Genomic DNA, 20,654 nt, shown 5'->3' with positions numbered 1-20,654 from the left:
AACATCAAACCACAATAAAAAAAAGGTACAAACATGGCTTCCCTCTCTAAGCCCTAGAAATATACTACTCACTCATGATAATAATAAACATGATCAAAGTAAAAGAATTCATTAAATTAAACAGAGTAAAGAGGAATACTGAATGATTGAGGAACAATGAAAAGGAAATCAATGATCTCTATAATCTTCAAAGGTAAAAGTTCATACAAAACTAGAGAGAGAAAAACTAAGTGTTTAGTCCTAAAAACGTAGAAAATAAGATAGTCTAATCGAAAATACTAAAAATCTATTTATACTTTTTACAAAATCGACTAAAAAAAGGCGAAAAAACCCGTCCTGAGAAACCGCCCGGTCGGGCAACGGTGATTGACAAGTGACGACGAATCAACAAACTGCCCAGTCGACCGGGCGAGACCGCCCGCGTAAGCGAATTTTCCCCTTTAGTCGCCCGATTGGCCGGGCAAAGTAATGCTGGCGAAGTGAATACTGCCCGCGTAAGCGAATTTCTCTTCCTTTGGCGCCCGGTTGGCCGGGCGAGATGAATATGCAGCAGCTCAGGTTTCGTGGCTAGCCCGGTCGGGCCAAACCGCCAAGTCGACCGGGCGAGTTTGTCTTCTCGTCTTTTTTCCGTGCAATCCAACCGAATCGCTCGTGCAATCTTCCGTATACTCCTTGGACCTTGTGTGACCATTGGACTCCCGTGTCGCGACTTACATAAAGGCATCAAATGCCTAATCTGCATCAAAAACATGCAACACATGAAAAGAACTCCAAACACATCAAATCCACAAGAAACGAGCTCAAAAGGGCTCAAATTGACCATCAAAACTAACGGGATTGAAGTAAATAATCGATAAATAATAAACACATCAAAATTCCCCAAGCTAGCCTTTTACTTGTCCCTAAGCAAAACCATGACATGAACAATAATATATGATTGCTTCACCCCTTTATATATGAAAACAGAGGTCAAAATCATTTTATAAGGCTCATAAATCATTCAAGCAGACACAATTCAAGTTCAACTGTTCAAATTTCTCTATTTACCAATCGCCCAAATAAGCAGTCAAATGCGATTGCCTTATATGACATGCAAATCTCGAGAAGGCACTCACTAGGGTGTCACTCCTCTCAAAATTTTTGTGGCAGGCAAAAGATGTACCCGATCACTCACCATCCCAACCATAATAACCCTTCCCACTCACACTCTCATGTGTTTACAAAGGTAATAATGCCACACATCCTAACTATGTAGACTCAAGTAGCAAACATACTCTTTGACCTTGACAAACTGACTCCACATCAATCCAATAAACAATGTAAGTACAAGCTTAAGAGGACTTTTTCAGGGTTGTAATGGGGCTTAGGTAAGGGTAGGGAATATGTATAGGAAATGTGGTGGAAAAACCAAGAATGGGGGAGCAAAAGTCACTAGAAGTATCAAGCAAAACATAGCCAATAACAATGTCCCAATTCTATGAATCAACAAAATTTTCAATAAACCCATCCTTGAAGTAGTGTGATGAATTTTTTTTTCTTTGCAAGCAATTGTGAAGGAAAGAAATTTTAACTTTTTGTTCATTTTTTCAATCTTTCTTTTCGTTTTTCTTTGCATCTTTTCAATCCAACAATCACATGTATTTCACTTTGCTTATTCTTTTCTTTTTCTCGAATTTTGAAACTTAATACAATCATCTCCATCCAAAGTAACTAATAAAAACTATCTCAGATACTAACTTAGACAAATGCTCCCCCAAGCTAGGCTTGGGATTAATATCAAAATAAGGGCCAGAGGCATGTAATGAGGTTTAGTAACATGAAATAGTCATTAGGCTCAGCGGGGCTAACAAGGATAATAGTATATCGACAAAAATCACTCTGAGGCGCGAGAATCAGACAAAAGAACACCTCTATCACAACAATTGCCATAAGTCATCAGATATCAATAAGTACGTTGTCAAAGTCAAGATCGGTCAGCTAATGAGGAACGAACACACAAGAAACAAAATGTACATAGAAATAAATCCATTGGCAAGAATGAATACTCACAGTCCAACCAATGCAAGTATGCAGTCAAGATAAGCGCGTTATCATCAAAACTCACTTAAGGTCAAGGCATTGAGAGTTCACATTCCAGTATCACAATCTCAAGTCCCCAGCTATCCAGATAAAGAGCCCAAATACACTTTCAAAGAATATCATGGGGCATAGGGAAGCAATCACACCATTCTAGGTAAATCGTATTTTTGGTATTTTTTCAGCAATATCTGATTTTTTTTGTTTTTAGGAAAGCAATGAAACTAAACTATAAAAAGCAAACTAACTAAACTGACTACACTAAAAAGCAATAAAAAGGGAGGGGGTGTACTTACAGCAAAACCCCCCAAGCTGAACTCGACAATGACCTCATTGCAGTAAAAGCGAAAAAGAGGACTCACATCTCATCACCAGACATATCAGCAGTAAAACCGCCACCAGAAGTACCTGCAGTACCAAAGAAAGCATGGCCAGAAGTGCCCTTTCCAACTTGGTTAGTGGGGTCAGGTACATGTGGCGTATACCAAGAGGGATGAGTGGCATCATCGGCAATAAGCCCCTGGTGGTAGTAGTCATGATAGATGGGGTAGAGGGCGTAGCGCACATCGGACTCCATGGTGGTCAACCGTGTGTCTGGGGTGGTCAAGTGGGTCTGAATGGTGGCCCGACCGAGCTCAAGACGGCCCATCTGTGAAGTAAGGGACTGTTGTCCCTGCTCAATGCGGGTAAGGGCGGCCATCATAGGGTCTACAGAGGAAGAGGCTTCCCCAGCGGAGTGCCTATGATAGGTCCTCAAAGGTCGTCTGACAATGGGCTCCTGACCCCGCAAAGGAAGTAGGTACGCGTAATAGCCCTGTTTTTAAGAGCATTTATTTAAACGATAAATATGTTTATTAAGTTAATTATGTTTCGAAAAATCTTATTTTATTTAAGATGTGGAGTGTGAATTATATTGTCCTGTTTGTAATATATTTATTTATTTAATTTTATGAGATTATTATTATTATTATAAAAATTATTTGAGTTCTATATGCAATAAGTTGAGTTGTATTTGCCCAAAATAGAAACGAAAACCCAAAACTATTTGTCGGTTATTGTGCAAAATACCAAAACCAATTTATCTCCCCATTTTCCTTGGTCGGTTGGATAAACCCCAATATCCCCTTCATTTTTCGGTCGGTTTTAATGAAACAAAACCCCAACCAAAAACCCTTTCTTTCCTCTTTCTCTTCCCGTGAGAATCCAAAAATCCCCAAATCCTCAATCTTCTTTCTCGTCCCCTGTTTTCGGTCTCGTCGGAATCCGGTTCCCTCGCCGGCATTCTTGTTGCTTGCCAGAGTCCTCCTTTTCTTTTGTGCGCGTTGTTGCTGCCGGTGACGTTGTTGTTGCTGCTATCCTGTTTTTCTCTCCTCTATTGTGTTGTGCGTGTGGTGCTGCTCGCAAGCCACCACACCGTTGCTCTTGTTCGTCGCTGCTGTGTGTGCGGTGCTGCTCGCGAGCCACCGCGGCCTTGTGTTTCTCTCTCCTCCCTCGAAACTCTTTATCTCATCTGCTTGTGTTGCGGGTCCTGTTCGCGTTTACTTGCGGCGGCGCACCGCTGATCTGCCGGTGCTCTTTGTGATACCAGTCGTCGCTGAAGCTCGTTATTGTTCTGAGGCTGTGTGGTGTTGTTGGTTTCGTTGTTGCTAGTGCACCTCCGTCGTTGTGGTGTTGGTGGTTGGGTTTCCCCTTCGACGGTACTAACCTTTGGTCTTCTCTTTGTTTTGATTTTATGACTTTTAGTTTTGGAATTAAATTATCAACTTGATTGTGGATTGTTGTTGTTGAGTTATGTTATTAGTGCTGTTATAGAACCATAATTATGAGTTGTTATTAGTAGTCTGGTTCTATTTTTGCTCTTGAACGGTTGATGCTGATGTTATGCTGTTGGGGTAGTAATAGTTGTTGTTATGGTGGTTAGTGTTGCTATCATTATAGTTAATGATGCTGAATCAATGTTGCTTGTGAATTGATAATCCAATTTGATTTGTATTTGTGTTAATTGATTGAATATATATGGTACTCTAGTTGTGAATTGGTTGTGATGAACTCAAATTGGTGTAGTACCTTCACTTTACTAATAAACATAGTTGATGTGTTGTTGGTTGTGGTAAAGAATTATGATTAGAAGTTCTTAAGTTAGTTCAATAAAACCTACTAGTTTCATTTGATTAATGGGAAGCCTTATTCTAGTTATATTGATAGTAAGTTATACAATTAGATTAATGTTCTTAATTAGAAATTGCCATTAAGATTTATGGAATGGTTTGTATTAACTGAGTTAGTCGAATTGGTTTATTTTTCGGAAATCAGTTGGACTACTCATTATTGTTGTGGTGTTAATGATTGTTTAACTAAGGTGTTTGAATAAGTTGAGTTATGTGCGTCAGTGAAGTTAATAGAATTAAAAAGCTATGAGTTAGTAAAGGTAATGTAAGTTTCTTTGGTCCTAATGATAGTAGAATGTTGTTAATCTTTCTACGGTAATTGTATTGCCAAGAATAGTAGTAATTTCAGTTATTTGTTCTTGGTAAGTTAAAAGTATCACGATTAAGAGGTTCTAAATATATAAATTAGTTAGCTAATGACTATTTGTATAACTTTTAAGAATGAATTGGTTATGTCAATTTAGTTAACTAAAGAAAGAAAAAGGATTAATTAAGTGTTGATAATATGAAGATTGTTAGAAGTAAACCCTATTGCAAGGTCCATCTCTAATATAACCGAGTTAATGTGATGAGGGAATATCCTATAAACGGCTTAATATAATAAACTCAGAACACTATTTAAAGTTACAACAAAGGGATTAAGATGTTTATTTCTTTTAATAATAGTTACTCAATAAAGCTAGTAATTCAGTAAAAGTAAACTACTCATATGGTGGTTATAAAGTAAGATATTACTCACTTCTTCGTTATATGGTTAGGAGTTGAGCTAACTAAGTTAACTTATAAGATATTCAATTTGATTGACTTTTAAATAAAAGATGTGAGTTGGTTGGAGTTGGGAATATTTCTAAAATAATTGACTAATGTTAATGAAATAGAGAGTATTGAAGTTAGCTTACCTAGTAATGTATCAAGGATGCGTTTTATAAAGAATTTCAGTTTAATGACTATAGATGGAGTAAAGTAATAAAGTCGGATTATCGGATTAGTATCTACTAGTTTATATTAGTGCTCGAGTTCAACTACGTAGTAACTATAAGTTGTGAAATACCTTAAAGAGGCCTCGAATATATGTTTGAGTAATACTCTAAGGACATGAGTTGGACTTGGCCTATGTGATTATGAGTACACTATTGTGAGTGGATTCATCGTTGATTTTGTAGTTACATCATATCAATATTGTCTTAAGAAGCCCAAGTTGGGATGTGTAAGTTAACTCTCCTTAGTTAATTCTAAGAGAGAGACTTATTACTTGTTGGTGTGTTTGATGACAATTGTTATCGCTAGTGAGATAAGTGTCGATTGATAACCATGAAGTATTAAGAGTTATGCATTTGTGAATTAGTAACTCTCATGTATAAATTATGATGGTTTATAAGTTCTATGATCGAATTTGAATTGAACCTAGTTGCATAACTACGCTGAACTTGAAATTCATAAGAAAGCACGATAGCATGTGATTATAGTTTTCTAGAGGGAAGTTTTCTAGTATGGTTGGTTATGCAACAATTGTCTATAATTACTAAAGTTATCGGATGAGTTTCAAGAATGATTGATTGAGTTATGAACGATTATTCGATGATAACGCAAAGAATCTAAAAGGGGAAAGTAGCCTCGTGTGAGTCGACGGATGAGGTGACACGAACAGTGCCCCATGGACTGTGAACCTTGGGGGCCCCACTGGGAAACCTGCCCATTGCCCTGTGGGGCGATAATCGGGCGATATATCAGGTAATGTGAAACATGTGGATGGGTGATGAAATCAGCGGAAAAATGTACTCCGGACTAGTCGCGGTTATTGGCCAAAAGTAAAGCGAATGGTTGGGTGACGACCCCCACTGTCGGAGTGTAAGCTTTGTCTCCTCCGCCGCGTTCTCTTTCCCCCTGGTTGAAAAGAATGTGATCGCAAAGTATGAAAGTTATATCGATAATAGATTCCCGATAAGGAATCGTATCGTGGTAAGTTGTTTCGATATTGAATTCCCGATAAGGAATCATATCAGGTAAGTAATGAATGTTTATTTAGTATATAAATATGAATATTGATAGTGGTTTCCTGATAAGGAGGCATATCTTGGTAAGTGATACTAATGTTGGATTCTTGATAAGGAATAGTATCTTATTATGTGGATTCCCGATAAGGAATCATTATAGTGAAAGTTATGATATTTATTGCCCGATAAGAGGTTGTTTATAGAATATAAGAAAGTGATTGATAGAATATGAAAGCATAAGTGTGAATTTCCATTAAGAAATCGACTAAAGGAAATGAAGAGTATTGTTTATATCAAAGTTGGTGACCTCATATTCCTACTATGGAATCGTGGTAAGTTGAAAGGTTGATTAAATGAGAATATATGAAACATATTATTGTTGGGAGTCACCTTATCGTGCTGTTACTATGTGATTGGTTTTGCATTATGAAACGTGGGCTTTGGAAATATGATATGTATGTTCAACAAGAATATTGTTGTTAAACATGCTATGATTGGTATGATTGTTGAATTTATGTTAATTGCGTGAGAGTTGTTTTCAAGTAAAAGCCACCAAAGCATGTGTTAAGCTTATTTACGGGTTAGTACTCAGTTTTGCTGATGTGTGTGTTGTTTTGTCATTTCTGTGGCCTGTCACATGGTGGGTGTCAGTATCTTAAATGTTTCAGGTTGAAGCCGTGAGTTAATCTTCTACAAGTTGAAGCTGATAGGAGATGGTGTAGTATTATAGTTGTTATCGAAGTGAGGACGCTTGACTTTGTAATAGTTAGCCGTTTATTATTTATAATATATCTTTCCATTTAAGAGTCGTTAGTGCTCCTGATTCTCTGTTGGTTGTTGCTCCGCGAAAGTGTTGAGGCTGCTGAGCTTTGGGATTTGGAAATATTTTATAAATTAAATTTGCAAACAGGTTTAAATCATTTCTCGCTTTAGTGTTGTCTTATTTTCAAAGGAAATTCTGTCGGATTTTTTGTAGAAATTTATGAGAAGAAAGTCCGAGAATCAGAGTGGTGTTGTGATAGTTAACTAATTTGAATAGAGTTGGGAATAGTTCGGGTGAGTGTGATGGTAATAGTTCGGGTTATCTCGACCAGAGTCTCTTTCGTTGTGCTTAATCCTCTGTAAGCTGGTCGGGAGAATTCGGGCTGTTACAGTACGAACCTACACCAGGCTCAAGGCGGGTCAGGGCACGGTCAAGAAGAAGGATTGAGTCCTTCTTGGCAATGTACCACCTAAACTTATTGGCTGATTGGGCAGTTATCCACTTGGCATTAATCATATAATCTATGCCAATCTCTGCAGGGCCAGCTACTGCATTGTTGATGTTAGGCACATAACCAAAATGAACAGCGATAGCGGTAATAAGACCACCTAAAATAATAGGTTCCCCCCTAAAACTATCATCCTCAAATGTGGCAGGCAAATTAGTTGCAGTCCGTTTTAGTTAGGACACAAATAAGTAAGGCAGGCACAAAGCATAGTCGAACTCGGGAAACAGATAACTTCTCATCAGAAAAATCTCCTGTTTTTGAAAGGAGTGGGGCTCAACACACCCACAAAGTGTGAATCCAAGGAATCACTGCAAGTAGCGAAGACTGGGAAAGTGTAAATGGTCAGCAGACATGTGCTGGGTGTTCACTTCCTCTTCTCCCGTAAAGGCTGCCCACAACGTGTTTATGCGAATGTGGGGAGGGTGGCGATGGTCCTCAGTTATGGGTAGGCTAAAAATAGCAGCTAATTGACCTAGTGTGAGTTCTCGATCCTCATTCATGAGGCGAAAACGAAGAACCTGGTTTTTGTTCCCTACTTCTAGGAAACTCAGAAATTCAAGTGTGAGGTGCCTAAAAGTCCAAAAGAACATGCCAAACATAATTACTAAGCCCAATTTCTCAAAAAAATTCTTGGTATCAGCAAATATACCCAAAGTATGCAAAGATTGTGAATCAACAAAACGAGTGGGAATTGTATTTCGGAATTTAAACTTTTGAAACTTTTATTTTTGCTCTAAAGATTTAAAAATTACCTCAGGAAAAGTTGAATCAGGTGGGATTTGGTTGCTTGATTCCCCTCTTGAGGTTTGCCGTTGCTTGGCCTTGACATGGTGAAGTTGTGTGAAAAGGTGAATTGAAGTGAGTGGGAAAAAAGATGGGAAATTTCTGAATATTTTTTTATTTGTGAGAAAGATGAAGAAAAAGAAGCAGGGTGGAGAAAATTTGGAGGAGGAAATGAGATTTGTGAGTGAAGAAAGGTAGAAGAAGAGTAAGTATAGATAGGGATGGCAATTGGGCGGGGCGGGTGCGGAGGATGGTACCCCCCACACCCGCACCCGCATTAAATTCTCATCCCCATCCCCGCCCCACCACCCATTGCGGGGGGAAAGTCTAGACCCACCCCCATCCCACCCCCGTACCCGTGTCATAACCACTTCATCCCTGCAAAAAATCCACCAAAAAATCTGCCATAAGCCCATTATAGTTATCTACTTCACAAAATCACAATATAATATAGTAAAAGAAAAGTTAAAATACATTAACAAATTAAAGGCAAATGTTTTATTACATTTCAAAAGTGTCTTCAAATACATTAGTAATATATGTATATAAATAGAATTTTAATAATAAATATGCAGGGCCGGGGTGGGGGGGGGGCGGGGGGGATGGGGCGGGTATAACATAAAATCCACACCCGCTCCACCACCCATTGCGGGTAAAATTTTAATCTCCATCCCCGCCCCGTCCCCGCCAAACCTAGACCCATCCCCTCCCCAATTGGGCGGGGATGGGGGCGGGTCTCCTACTTAACCCGCCCCACTGCCATCCCTAAGTATAGAATTAGTGAGGAGAGAGAAAGGAAGGATTTGGAGAGGATGAGGAATTGAGTGAGAGTGAAAAGAAAGAATAAAGAAGAGGGTGAGATTGGGCGTACAAATAGGTACGTCGGGGAGCTCGCCCGGTCGACCGGGCAAAATACTTTTTCGCCTTTTTTCCGCAGCACTGGGCGTCCGCAAATAAAGGAAAACCGCCCGGTCGGTTTCTAAATTTTACTCAAATTTTTTCGCCCGGTTAATGGGGATTAAAATTTCCCCATGTCATAAGATTTGCCTCCTGCACACACTAAACTCGTCAAAATATCAGTACACTCTCCCTCACCACTCTAAAAAAAAAGAAATAATATAAACTAACAAAGAAAAAAAAGAAAAGACGGGTTGCCTCCTGCAAAGCGCTGGTTTAGATGGTCCCCCACGACCGTAGTACCTTTGATTTCAAAATCAGGGAGTGTCTAGGTACATAACCTCTACTTGGCCTATGAAGCTCCCTCATGGTACAGTTTCAGACGTCCCATTCACTTTAAACTGCATTGGCCACTTCAATAGCTCCATGTGTTTCACGTCAGTGACAAAAAAGGTCCAGACCATTTTGACTTAAGCTTTCAGGAAAGAGCTAGTCTAGAGTTGTATAATAGAACTTTGTCACCAACATGAAACTCCCGTTCACAATCATCTTGTCATGAAATCTCTTGTTTGCTCTTGTAAAGTTTGTGTTTTCATATGCTTCCAGTCGAAGCTCATCTAACTTATTCAATTGAAGAAATCTTGCTTCCCCCGCAACCTCGAAATCCAGGTTAACTTCTTTAGCTGCCTAAGCTGGGAGATACTCCATTTCAACTGGTAAATGACAAGCTTTGCCATAGACTAATCGATATGGGGTGGTTCCTAGAGGTGTCTTAAAAGCAGTTCACAGAGCCCACAGATGTCATCCAATTTTTGTGACCAATCCTTCCTTGACCTGTTGACTACCTTCTCCAAGATGCGCTTGATCTGACGATTGGAGACTTCAACTTGACCACTAGTCTGAGGATGATAAGCTAAACCAACTTTATGAGTGACTCCATATTTCTTCAGTAAAGCTTTGAAGGCTCTGTGAAAGTGAGATCCCCCATCACTGATCAAGACTCTCGGGACTCCGAATCGAGGAAAATACCTTTGAAAGCTTCATGACTACCTTAGAATCATTGGTAATGGAAGCCACACTTCAACCCACTTAGTCACAATCCACAACAACCAATATATACCTGTTTCCACAAGAAGAAGGAAAGGTCCCATGAAATCAATGCCCCATACATCAAATGGTTCAATCTCCAAAACAGCATTCCCTCTCTTTGAAATATTACCCGTTCGTTGACATTCTTACAAAAAGACAAAAACACGAGCATCTTTAAAATAGTAGGCCAATAAAAACCACTCTGGAGAACTCTATAAGCTGAGCTTGTGAGCCAAGATGTCCACTACAAGGCATACTATGACAATGTTGAGAATCCAACTATCTCCCAATCAGCTATACATCGTCGGAAAAGCCATCTGCACTTCTTGTATAAGAGGGGTCTCCCAATAATAATGCTTGGCATCATGATAAAACTTCTTCGCTGTTGATAAGTCAAATCAGGAGGATGAGAACCACTAACACAATAGTTAGCAAAGTCAGCATACCATGGAGATTGAGTAGACACAGTAAAAAGATGGTCATCTGGAAAAGCATCATCTATGGGACCGTCAGCACTTGACTCAAACCTCAACCGGGAGAGATGATCTGCAACTACATTCTCAGCACCCTTCTTGTCACGGATCTCCAAATCAAACTCTTGTAGTAAGAGTATCCATCGTATAAGTCGTGGTTTGGCCTCCTTCTTGGCCAATAGATACTTGAGCGCAGCATGGTCAGTATGGACAATCACTTTCGAACCTATGAGGTAGGTCCGAAACTTGTCAAGAGCATAAATAATGGCCAACAACTCTTTCTCTGTAGTAGCATAGTTGACCTGGGCTTCATCTAAGGTCTTGCTGGCATAGTAGATGGCATGGAGGACTTTGTTTTTCCTTGACCAAGCACAGCACCAACGCATAATCACTAGCATCACACATGATCTCGAAAGGAAGACTCCAGTCTGGAGGTTGTATGATAGGGCAGTGATCAATGCTTCCTTAATCCTGTCAAAAGACTCCACTCACGCATCAGTAAAAGCAACAGTGGCATCCTTGAGCAACAATTGAGTAAGGGGTTTCGCAATTTTTGAAAAGTCTTTTATAAATCTGCGATAGAAACCCGCATGACCCAGAAAACTCCTCACTCCCTTGACATTCACAGGAGGAGGAAGTTTCTCAATCACCTCAATTTTTGCTGTATCCACCTGGATGGCACGCTCAGATATGAGGTGTCCAAGTACCACTCTGTCATTCACCATGAAGTGGCACTTTTCCTAATTAAGAACCAGATTAACCTCAGAACAACATTGCAGAATTTTAGAGAGATTATGCAAACACACATCAAAGTCAGAACCATAAACACTAAAATCATCCATAAATACCTCCATGATATTCTCGATGAAATCAGAAAAAATGGCCATCATACATCTCTGAAATGTGGCAGGGCGTTGCACAAACCAAACGGCATTCTGCGATATGCAAAAGTGTGTAGGGGCAAGTGAACGTCGTCTTTCCTGATCAGCTGGTGAATGGGAATCTGAAAGAAACCTGAATATCTATCCAAATAACAGAAAAAGTTATGTTTTTTGCTAATCTTTCTAACATATGATCAATAAAAGGGAGAGAAAAATGATCTTTCAGAGTGACGGTGTTTAATCGGCGATAATCAATACACATCCGCCAACCTTAACAGTACGAGTAGGAATTAGTTCATCCTATCATTCTTAACAACAGTAGTCCCCCCTTTTTAGGAACAACTTGAACCGGGCTCACCCACTTAGAATCTGAGATGGGTAGATGATCCCGCGTCAAGTAGTTTCATAATTTCCTTTTTCACAACCTCTTGCATATTAGGATTCAAACGTCTTTGAGGTTGTATGCAAGGGCGGTGATTTTCTTCCAAGTTAATTCTATGCATGCAAAAATCAGGACTAATGCCCTTTAGATCATCAATACTATACCCAATAGCCTTCTTGTGCATACAAACACTGAAAGAAGTTGTGAAAGCTGGCTATCTGTGAGTTTAGTACCGACAATTACAGGGCATTCCTCAACATCATCAAGAAATTCATATTTGAGGTGAGAAGGTAAAGGTTTAAGTTGTAACTTATTTACCTTACAATATGCTACCTTATCAATGTTAAGGCCCTCATTCAGATCAAGACTTGTCTCCAATAATTCATCTGATAGAAATTGTGAATAACTAACTCCAGAGATCTCACCGAGTATGTCAATCCTGCAACATGTGTGCTCAAGCATAGGAGACTTAATGGCATTGGTTAACTTAAAAGTAACAATATCATCACCAACACTCAAAGTCAGAGAGCCGGATTTTACATCAATAACAGCACCTGCAGTACATAGAAAAGGTCTACCCAAAATAATGGGAATTTGACTATCGTCTTCCATATCAAGTACTACAAAATCCACAGGAATATAAAATTTTCCAACTCTAACAGGTACATCCTCTAGAATACCTAAAGGATATTTCACATATCGATCTGCCATCTGCAGAGTAATCTGTGTGCACTTTAAAGCACCCAAGTTCAGTTTACTATAGATTGATAAAGGCATAACTCAATGTTGTCAGGATCGCGATCCTACTTTGGATCGTGAGGAGCTAGCAGGATCGAATCGTAGGATCGGATCGTAGGATTGTAAGATCCTATGAAATTTGTAAAATTAAGTCAATTTTAGCTAATCTGCTTGTACATTCTTCATACATGGAGTAAAATAATGCTAAAAAACTTAGCATTTATCGATAATAATTGATATTGCATAATAAAAAGATCCAAACATACAACAACAATCGTCCAGAAAAAAACAAATATTGAAAATGTTAATAATACAAATTACAAACCAACAATACAAAGACATCTTAATAAAAGTTATTGCAAATTAGAATACAAATATGTTAATCAATCATCATAACCAAAGTTTGCATCATGTACACCATCGTTTACGATATTAGCACCTGAGCTTCTTATTCTCATTTGATATTGGGTAGTATTTTGTTCCTCATCACCAATATCATCATCACCAAATGTCATGTCCAAATCCCCATCCTCAATATCATTTGAACCATGAGCCGTTGGAGTAACTTGACCATCAATTTCGTCATCGCTCAACTCGTGAATTTCAATGTTGTCGGCTGCCCATTACGTTTAAATAAAGTTATAAACTTATAATGGCAAACTGAAATTTTAAAGGTAAGGAAGGAGGAAAAGTAAAGAACAAACATACCTTGATCACCCCTTTCATTCTCTCTTTGTGCTTCCTCTCGAGCATATCTTCTAGCTGCTCTATCAAGGACGTTCAACCATGTCTCATCATGCGGAAGGAGAGGTTCATCTCTCTCAGTTATCCACTCATCATCAGATGGTAGATCATCAAGAACAATTGTCTCTTGAATCACAGGTTGTTGTTGTTTCTTCTTCAATCTCAGATTATACATAACAAAAACCAAATCATTCATCTTTTTTTGATGCAAACGATTCCGTTTCTTAGTATGAACCTGTTGCAATAGATGATAGACATGATTTAGATACAATCCTACACCTATATGTGAAAAATGGATAATTAAAGGCTAGTTATTTTACCATCTCAAATGCACTCCAATTACGTTCAAAACCAGAGGAGCTACAAGTTAGACTTAGAATTCTCATGGCAAACTTCTTAAGTTCGGGACATTCATCCCCATAGGAATCCCACCAATCAGCTTCAAACAAATATGTAAAGTTACGTAAGATTAATGACTTTATATACTAACTGAGTATTCATAGAAAGTAATAAAGTATAATAAAAATACCTGAACTCTTTTTATTTCTAGTCATCACTGCAGTAGGCAACCCGAAAAGCCCCCTAGCATTATTGAAAGCATCCATTTGTAAATCAATAAGCATTCGGTCATTGGGGTCAACGACCATTCTTTGCAAACAAGTGTACAACCCAATCTTAATGTCTGCATTAGCATTAAAGTTTGGACTATACTGGAATTGGGGATTGAGAAAGTATGCGGCAGCATGTAGTGGTCTGTGCATTTGAACCTCCCAACGTTCATCAACAATATCACATATAGGTTTATAGCTATTTTCAAAGAGTTAACACACAAAGAACCCAACTTAGTATATAAATGACAATAAATAAGTATCTAAGTACAGAGAGAATTGGTGGAAAACTTACTTTCTTTCAACATTGTTGAAGTTTTCTTTGATTCGATCTTTTGCTTGTGTCATAGCTTGGTAAATGAACCCCATTGCAGGTTTCTCATCTGAATCTAGCATACGAAGAACTTTAACAATGGGCAAAGTTGCTTTCAAACATGTGGTCACACCTTTCCAGAACCCTTGAGTATCTAGAATTCCTCTGCACTTTTTTTCCTTCAACAGAATTCACAAACTTGCTGTTTTTCCACTTGTTGGATGCAAACAATGCCAACAGTGGACCCTTTTGCTCATTTAGACTCCTCAAAGTTAGGTATGAAGTAGCAAATCGGGTGACAGCAGGTCTAATTAGTTCTCTCCCTTTAGTAAATTCTTTCATCCATGTATGTAGTAGTATTCTAGAGTATATGTAAGTTGTTACCTTTCTCGCCTTCAAAATTGTCTCACCATGAATTTTAATCTTCTTATCCAAATCCTCTAACATCAAATCGATGCAATGGGCTGCACATGGTGTCCAAAATAACGTGCCCATTTTCTCCATCAATTTCTCTCCAGCAGCCTTGTAGTTTGCAGCATTAGTTTGCACTACATTTTCTTCACCAACCTTCTGTACTACTGCATCCAGCATCTCAAGGACCTTATCACTAGTGTTTGAGATCTCTGATGTGTCAATAGATGACAAGAAAACAGTTCCCTTAGGGCTATTCACCAAGAAGTTACAAATAGATCGCCTCTGCCTATCACTCCAACCATTCGACATAATTGTACAACCTGTTTTTTTCCATTCTTCCCTATACTCCTCAAGCATATCCATCACATTACTCACTTCTTTAATCAAATATTTCACTCTAATTTCATGGTAACTTGGTGGTTTAAGTCCTATGCCAAACTTAGCAATTTTTTCAACCATAATCACAAATTCAGGATTATTGACTGCATTGAAAGGAATGGCACTAGTATAAAAGAAACGGGCTATTTGTTGGCACACTTCCTCTCTCTCTTCCCTTTTATACTTTTGATTAAGAGTTGTCTGCATAGATGTCTTCTTAGTTACAAAACGATCCATGCTCCCCTTCCCCCTTTGACTACAAGCATATGGTCGAGAAACATCATAAGCATCTTCTTCCTCACCAATGTCATTGAATTTCCGTTTTTTTTAACTGACTCCTCTTCATTAGCCCTCAATAAGGTTAGAAATTGTTGTTTAACATCATCTGGAGCTTGCAAGCAAGGTTCTACATTATTCCTAGTACCGGCAAGGTGATGTTTTAGCCTAAAGATGCCACTAGCATGCACAACCTGACAATATTTACACTTCACTTTCCTAGAGTCACTATCTACCTCAGTTCCATGCTCCCAACCCGGATCAGTTCTACTTCCAAATGCATTTTTTCTCTTTTTTTTCCCAGACGAAGTTCATGATCTAACTTCTAAGTTCTAAACACAAAGAAAATTAAAAAATGAAAACTAATTAGAAGTTTAGAACAATGAAGAATAACACTGATTGAAATAGAGAAACGAAAAAAGAAAACAAAATAAAAAACAGAATACAAGGAAAATAAAAACTAAAATAAATTAGAGCAATGAAACATTGAAATTTGAAACTAATAATCCACAGTACTACTGTAAATCTGTAATACAGTCAGTAGCACACTCACATTGCTCTAATTTCAGAATTTTGCAAACAATTTCTAAGCACAGAACGAACATTACAAACAAACAGTCAAGCATAAAGCGAAAATTAGCTCCGAATTAAATCAGGAAGCAAAGATTAGTGTTAAATCAGCTTAGCAAAAATTAGGTTCAAATTTAATCAACAATTTTTAAGCACATAACAAAAAAAAGCTTCGAATAATCGAATTACTAAGCACAGAGCAAAAAAAGGTTCGAATTTAATCAACTTAAGACAGATTAACACCACGAAATTAAAAAATAAATTAGAAAGAGAAATAAACTTACCACAAATTATGGATTTAGCTGAATTTGCAGAGTAGAAACTAGAAAGAGAAAAATTGGAGGAACTGAGGAAGAGAGGAAGTCCAGTTGGCATTTGCGTGGTTAAAGGAATTAGGGATTTCGCATAGGGATTTCGGCATTTGCGTGGTAAATGAATGTTTGGGCTGAACTTTGTTTGGGCTGAACTTCTAAAAGTAAAAAAAAGTCCAGTTGGCCACTATATTCTAGGATCGTTAAAGTCGTATCAGGATCGCGATCCCATCGATTCTAACGATCCTAGTGCGATCCTGATACGATCCTGCTGGATTGCGATTGTGCAAACGATCCGGATCGATGTGCCTCATCTGGATCGTAGGATCGTACGATCCTACGATCCGGATCGCGATTTTAATAACATTGGGCATAACAGATACACTAACACCTAAATCACATAAAGCCTTATCTATAAGCAAAAGCACCCACATTACAAGGGATGGAAAAACTACCAGGATCTTTTAGTTTTGGTGGAATTTTATTTTGCAGAATAACACTACATTCTTCAGTTAAAGCAACCTATCTATCCCACCAAAATCTCTTTTTTTAGTATCATATCTTTCAAAACTTGGCATACACAGGTACTTGAGAAATTAAATCAGTGAAAGGAACTGTTACCTCAAGATTTTTGACCATAGACATAAATTTACCAAGTTGTTGATCGACCTTTGATTTTTGCATCCTATGGGGGAAAGGTAGTGGTGGAGTAGGAGAATCAGTAACCTTCTCCTTGCTTTCTCTGCTCATCCACTTTCCCGCGCTCAACTTCAGTTCTGGAGCTATCCTCACCTTCATTTCATCCACACATCATTCTGAACTGGAGGTATGAATCATCAGTAGGCATAGGTGGGGCATCATATTGTGTACCGCTTCGAAGAGTACGACATTAGCAGTTTCTTTAGGAATTGGTTGCCCCGGCAGATGACCTGGTTGTTCTGTGCATTTTCCAGCCACCTGAGCAAGTTGAGTCTCCAAATGTTGGTGGTGTTCTTCAGCTCCTTGATGCTCTCCTCATGATTTTCTGCATAGAAACCATCATTTTCATTAGATCAGACATGGTAGGCTCTTGAGAGCTGGATTATGAGGAGCTTGCTGCTGATAGCCTTGGTGTGAAGGCCTATTGAAACCAGGAGGGGGGTCTGAGGAGCCCCTTGATAATACGGTTGTCTAGCAGCATGTTGTGGTGGGTTTTGATGTGGTGGTTGGTAGGAAGATTGTGGTGGAGGTTGAGGATTCTGAACATTGTTGTTCTTTAGGAAAAATTGGGTGATCTCTCCAACCTGGGTTGTAAGTGTTAGAGTAGGGGTTGTGTGGTCTCTACTGAAAAGCATTTGCATGCTCCATCTGATTCAGATCAGGTTGACTGTAGCAACAATCATGACCAAAGTGGCCTTGAATACTACACACTTCACAAAAGGAAGAAGTAATAGGAGCCATGGAAGACATCGCATTAATATTCATGGAGGAGTACTAGACTGCGAAGATTTAGTGAGTCCATCTTCATGCTCAACTTGCTACTTGTGAAGACAACAAGGCATATGCATCACCATCCAACTTTTTATTTGTAATAGTCCTGGAGGAACTATGATCATTCGCTGCTAAGTTGGCTAGAAAATTGTACCCTTCATCTAACTCCTTATCTAGGAAGATGAATCAATTGTACTCTTGATATTAGGTTGTAGACCATTGTTGAATGCTTGGATGATGAAGCACTTATCCAGATTGTGGTGTGGGAATTCTCTCTACAAATCCTTGAACCTATTCCATGCTTCTTTAATGTTTCATCGGGTTCTTGTTGGAAGGTAGCAAGCTTATGTCTTATTTCTGCAGTCTTGATGGGAGGGTAGTACTCTTTCAGGAACGCGTCAGATATAGCACTCCACTCAGTTTCATTAACATCGTTCGCCTTTCTGTGCCTTGTCCTTTAATGAAAATTCGAAGATCCATGACCTTCAACTGATCAGGAGTGACCCCTTGGTGCTTAACGGTACGACAGAGTTATTGAAACCGTTGTAAATGATTTGCAGGGTCTTAAGATGGATGTCCGCCAAATTAATTCTGTTGGATCATATTAATGAGAGTAGGCTTGATTTCGAAGTTGGCTGCTTGTATATCAGGCATAGTAGGGCCTGTGGGAACATTGCTAGGAGAAGGTACCCCATAAGACTTCAATGACTTAGGAGGCATGATTGGTTCTGTTGGTTCTTCCATGGGTTTTCCCTGATTAGGAGACTGCTTTTTCTTCTTTTGTGTCTCCTTGAGCGCCGAGGTTTTCTCAAGATCAGGATCAGTGGAACTGGAGTACCTGTTCTTTTAGACCTGGGCATAAAAGAAACAAAGAAAATGTGCAGTGAGATGGCCTCAATTGGAACTTGAAGTTCCAATGAGACAGCGAAATAGTCAAATAATTAATCAGAAAGCTATAAAACTAGCCGTCTCCCCGGCAACGGCGCAAAAACTTGATGTGTTTAAAATATACCGCAAGTGCAGGTGTCTGTTTAGCAGAAACTGGCAAATACGGGTCGATCCAAGGGAGAGGATTCTACAGATTTATGCTCAATTATTAACTACTTCAAGAGAGAAAATTGATTGAGAATTAATTAACTAAACTAAAATCTAGAAACACAAAATGATGTAATTTATCAAATAATTAAAAACCTAGGGCAATGATCGGTCCACCATGCTTCTACCAATCTAATCACTACAACATAGTTCAACAATACTTGGATTGTGGTTCAAATAAAAAAAGTATTTCGTCAATCCTTGGTCAGGCATTAACAACTCTTAGATTAACATATGTCAGTACGGTCACTCAAAATAATCAAACTCCTATTGTAACAAGCCTCTAATGAATACGATCTTTCGATTCTAATTCTTATTAGCTAAACATAACTCATGATATTGCGCAATTACATGAATTAAACAAGCATAACAAATCAACAGGAATTATTCTAATTCAATACAAATATCGAAAAACATCAAACCACAACAAAAAAGGTATAAACATAGTTTCCCTCTCTAAGCCCTAGAAATATACTACTCACTCATGCTAATAATAAACTCAATAAACATGATCAAAGTCAAAGAATTCATTAAATTAAACAAAGTAAAGAGGAATACCAAATGATTGAGGAACAATGAAAAGGAAATCAACGATCTCTATAATCTTCAAAGGTAAAAGTTTATACAAAACTAGAGAGAGAAAAACTAAGTGTTCCCTAAAAAGCGTAGAAAATAAGACAGTCTAATCGAAAATACTGAAAATCTATTTATAACTTTTACAAAAGCAACTAAAAAAAGGCGAAAAAACCCGTACAGAGAAACCGCTCGGTCGGGCGACAGTGATTGACAAGTTACGACGAATCAGCAAATCCGGCCGGTCGACCGGGCGTGTAAGCGAATTTTCCCCTTTAGTCGCCCGGTTGGCCGGGCGAAGTGAATGCTGGCAGATTTGAGTTTCTTGATTCGCCCGGTCGGGAGCGTAAACGTTTTTCTTCCTTTGGTCGCCCGGTTGGCCGGGAAAAATGAATATGCAGCAGCTCAGGTTCTGTGGCTCGCCCGATCGGGCGAGTTTGTTTTCTTGTCTATTTTCCGTGCAATCCAACCGAATCGCTCGTGCAATCTTCCGGATACTCCTTGGACCTTGTGTGACCATTGGACTCCTTGGACCTTGTGTGAACATTAGATACTCCATGACTAATCTTCATAAAAAACATGCAACACACAAAAAGAACTCCAAACACATCAAATCCAAAAGAAACGAGCTCAAAAGGGCTCAAATCGACCATTAAAACTAAGGGGATTGAAGTAAATAATCGATAAATAATAAACGCATCAAAGAGTGAGGAGAGAGAGAGAGATGACACAATACAGTAACTTAAGGGAATGAGAGGGAATACTCCACTCCCATGCTTTTTTTTTTTTTGCTCAATAAGATAAGTATCATTTCAAACCAAGACCATACATCCTAGCAACGACTATCTCTAATTACATATCACCAAACAAATCAGCCTCAGCCATTCTCTATCTTTCCTTGAAACTTTCCTATGCATCACACTTTATATTTTATCTGTAACATTCCTCTGAATGATATGTACAATTTTATCAACACTAGGAACCATTTGCAACCATAGGACACCATTCCTAACACTCCATACTGGTATATCATAGCAGCAATAACAGCATAACATATCTGCTTCTTCAATCTTGACATTTTGCTTCCCTGGATATATCTATAAATGCTCTAGATATTACTTCCTCCATTTCTCCACATCAGCCAGTTTAT

The 20,654-nt window shown here is 38.7% G+C and overlaps 1 long non-coding RNA gene and 1 other non-coding gene across 2 annotated transcripts; both read left to right on the top strand.

Annotated features, from left to right (window-relative positions):
• Positions 1 to 3,189: 3,189 nt before the first annotated feature.
• Positions 3,190 to 7,158, top strand: LOC125497317 (uncharacterized). Its single transcript, XR_007273948.2, has 2 exons — positions 3,190 to 3,773; positions 6,890 to 7,158. It is a non-coding gene; the product is annotated as an uncharacterized LOC125497317 (long non-coding RNA).
• Positions 7,159 to 18,088: 10,930 nt separating this feature from the next.
• Positions 18,089 to 18,193, top strand: LOC125498042 (small nucleolar RNA R71). The gene has a single exon (XR_007274810.1). It is a non-coding gene; the product is annotated as a small nucleolar RNA R71 (small nucleolar RNA).
• The last annotated feature ends 2,461 nt before the right edge of the window (positions 18,194 to 20,654 follow it).

Source organism: Beta vulgaris, chromosome 5 (genome assembly GCF_026745355.1).
Source record: "Beta vulgaris subsp. vulgaris cultivar EL10 chromosome 5, EL10.2, whole genome shotgun sequence".
NCBI classification, from domain to species: Eukaryota; Viridiplantae; Streptophyta; class Magnoliopsida; order Caryophyllales; family Amaranthaceae; genus Beta; species Beta vulgaris.
This window is presented reverse-complemented; position numbering and strand designations above follow the sequence as displayed.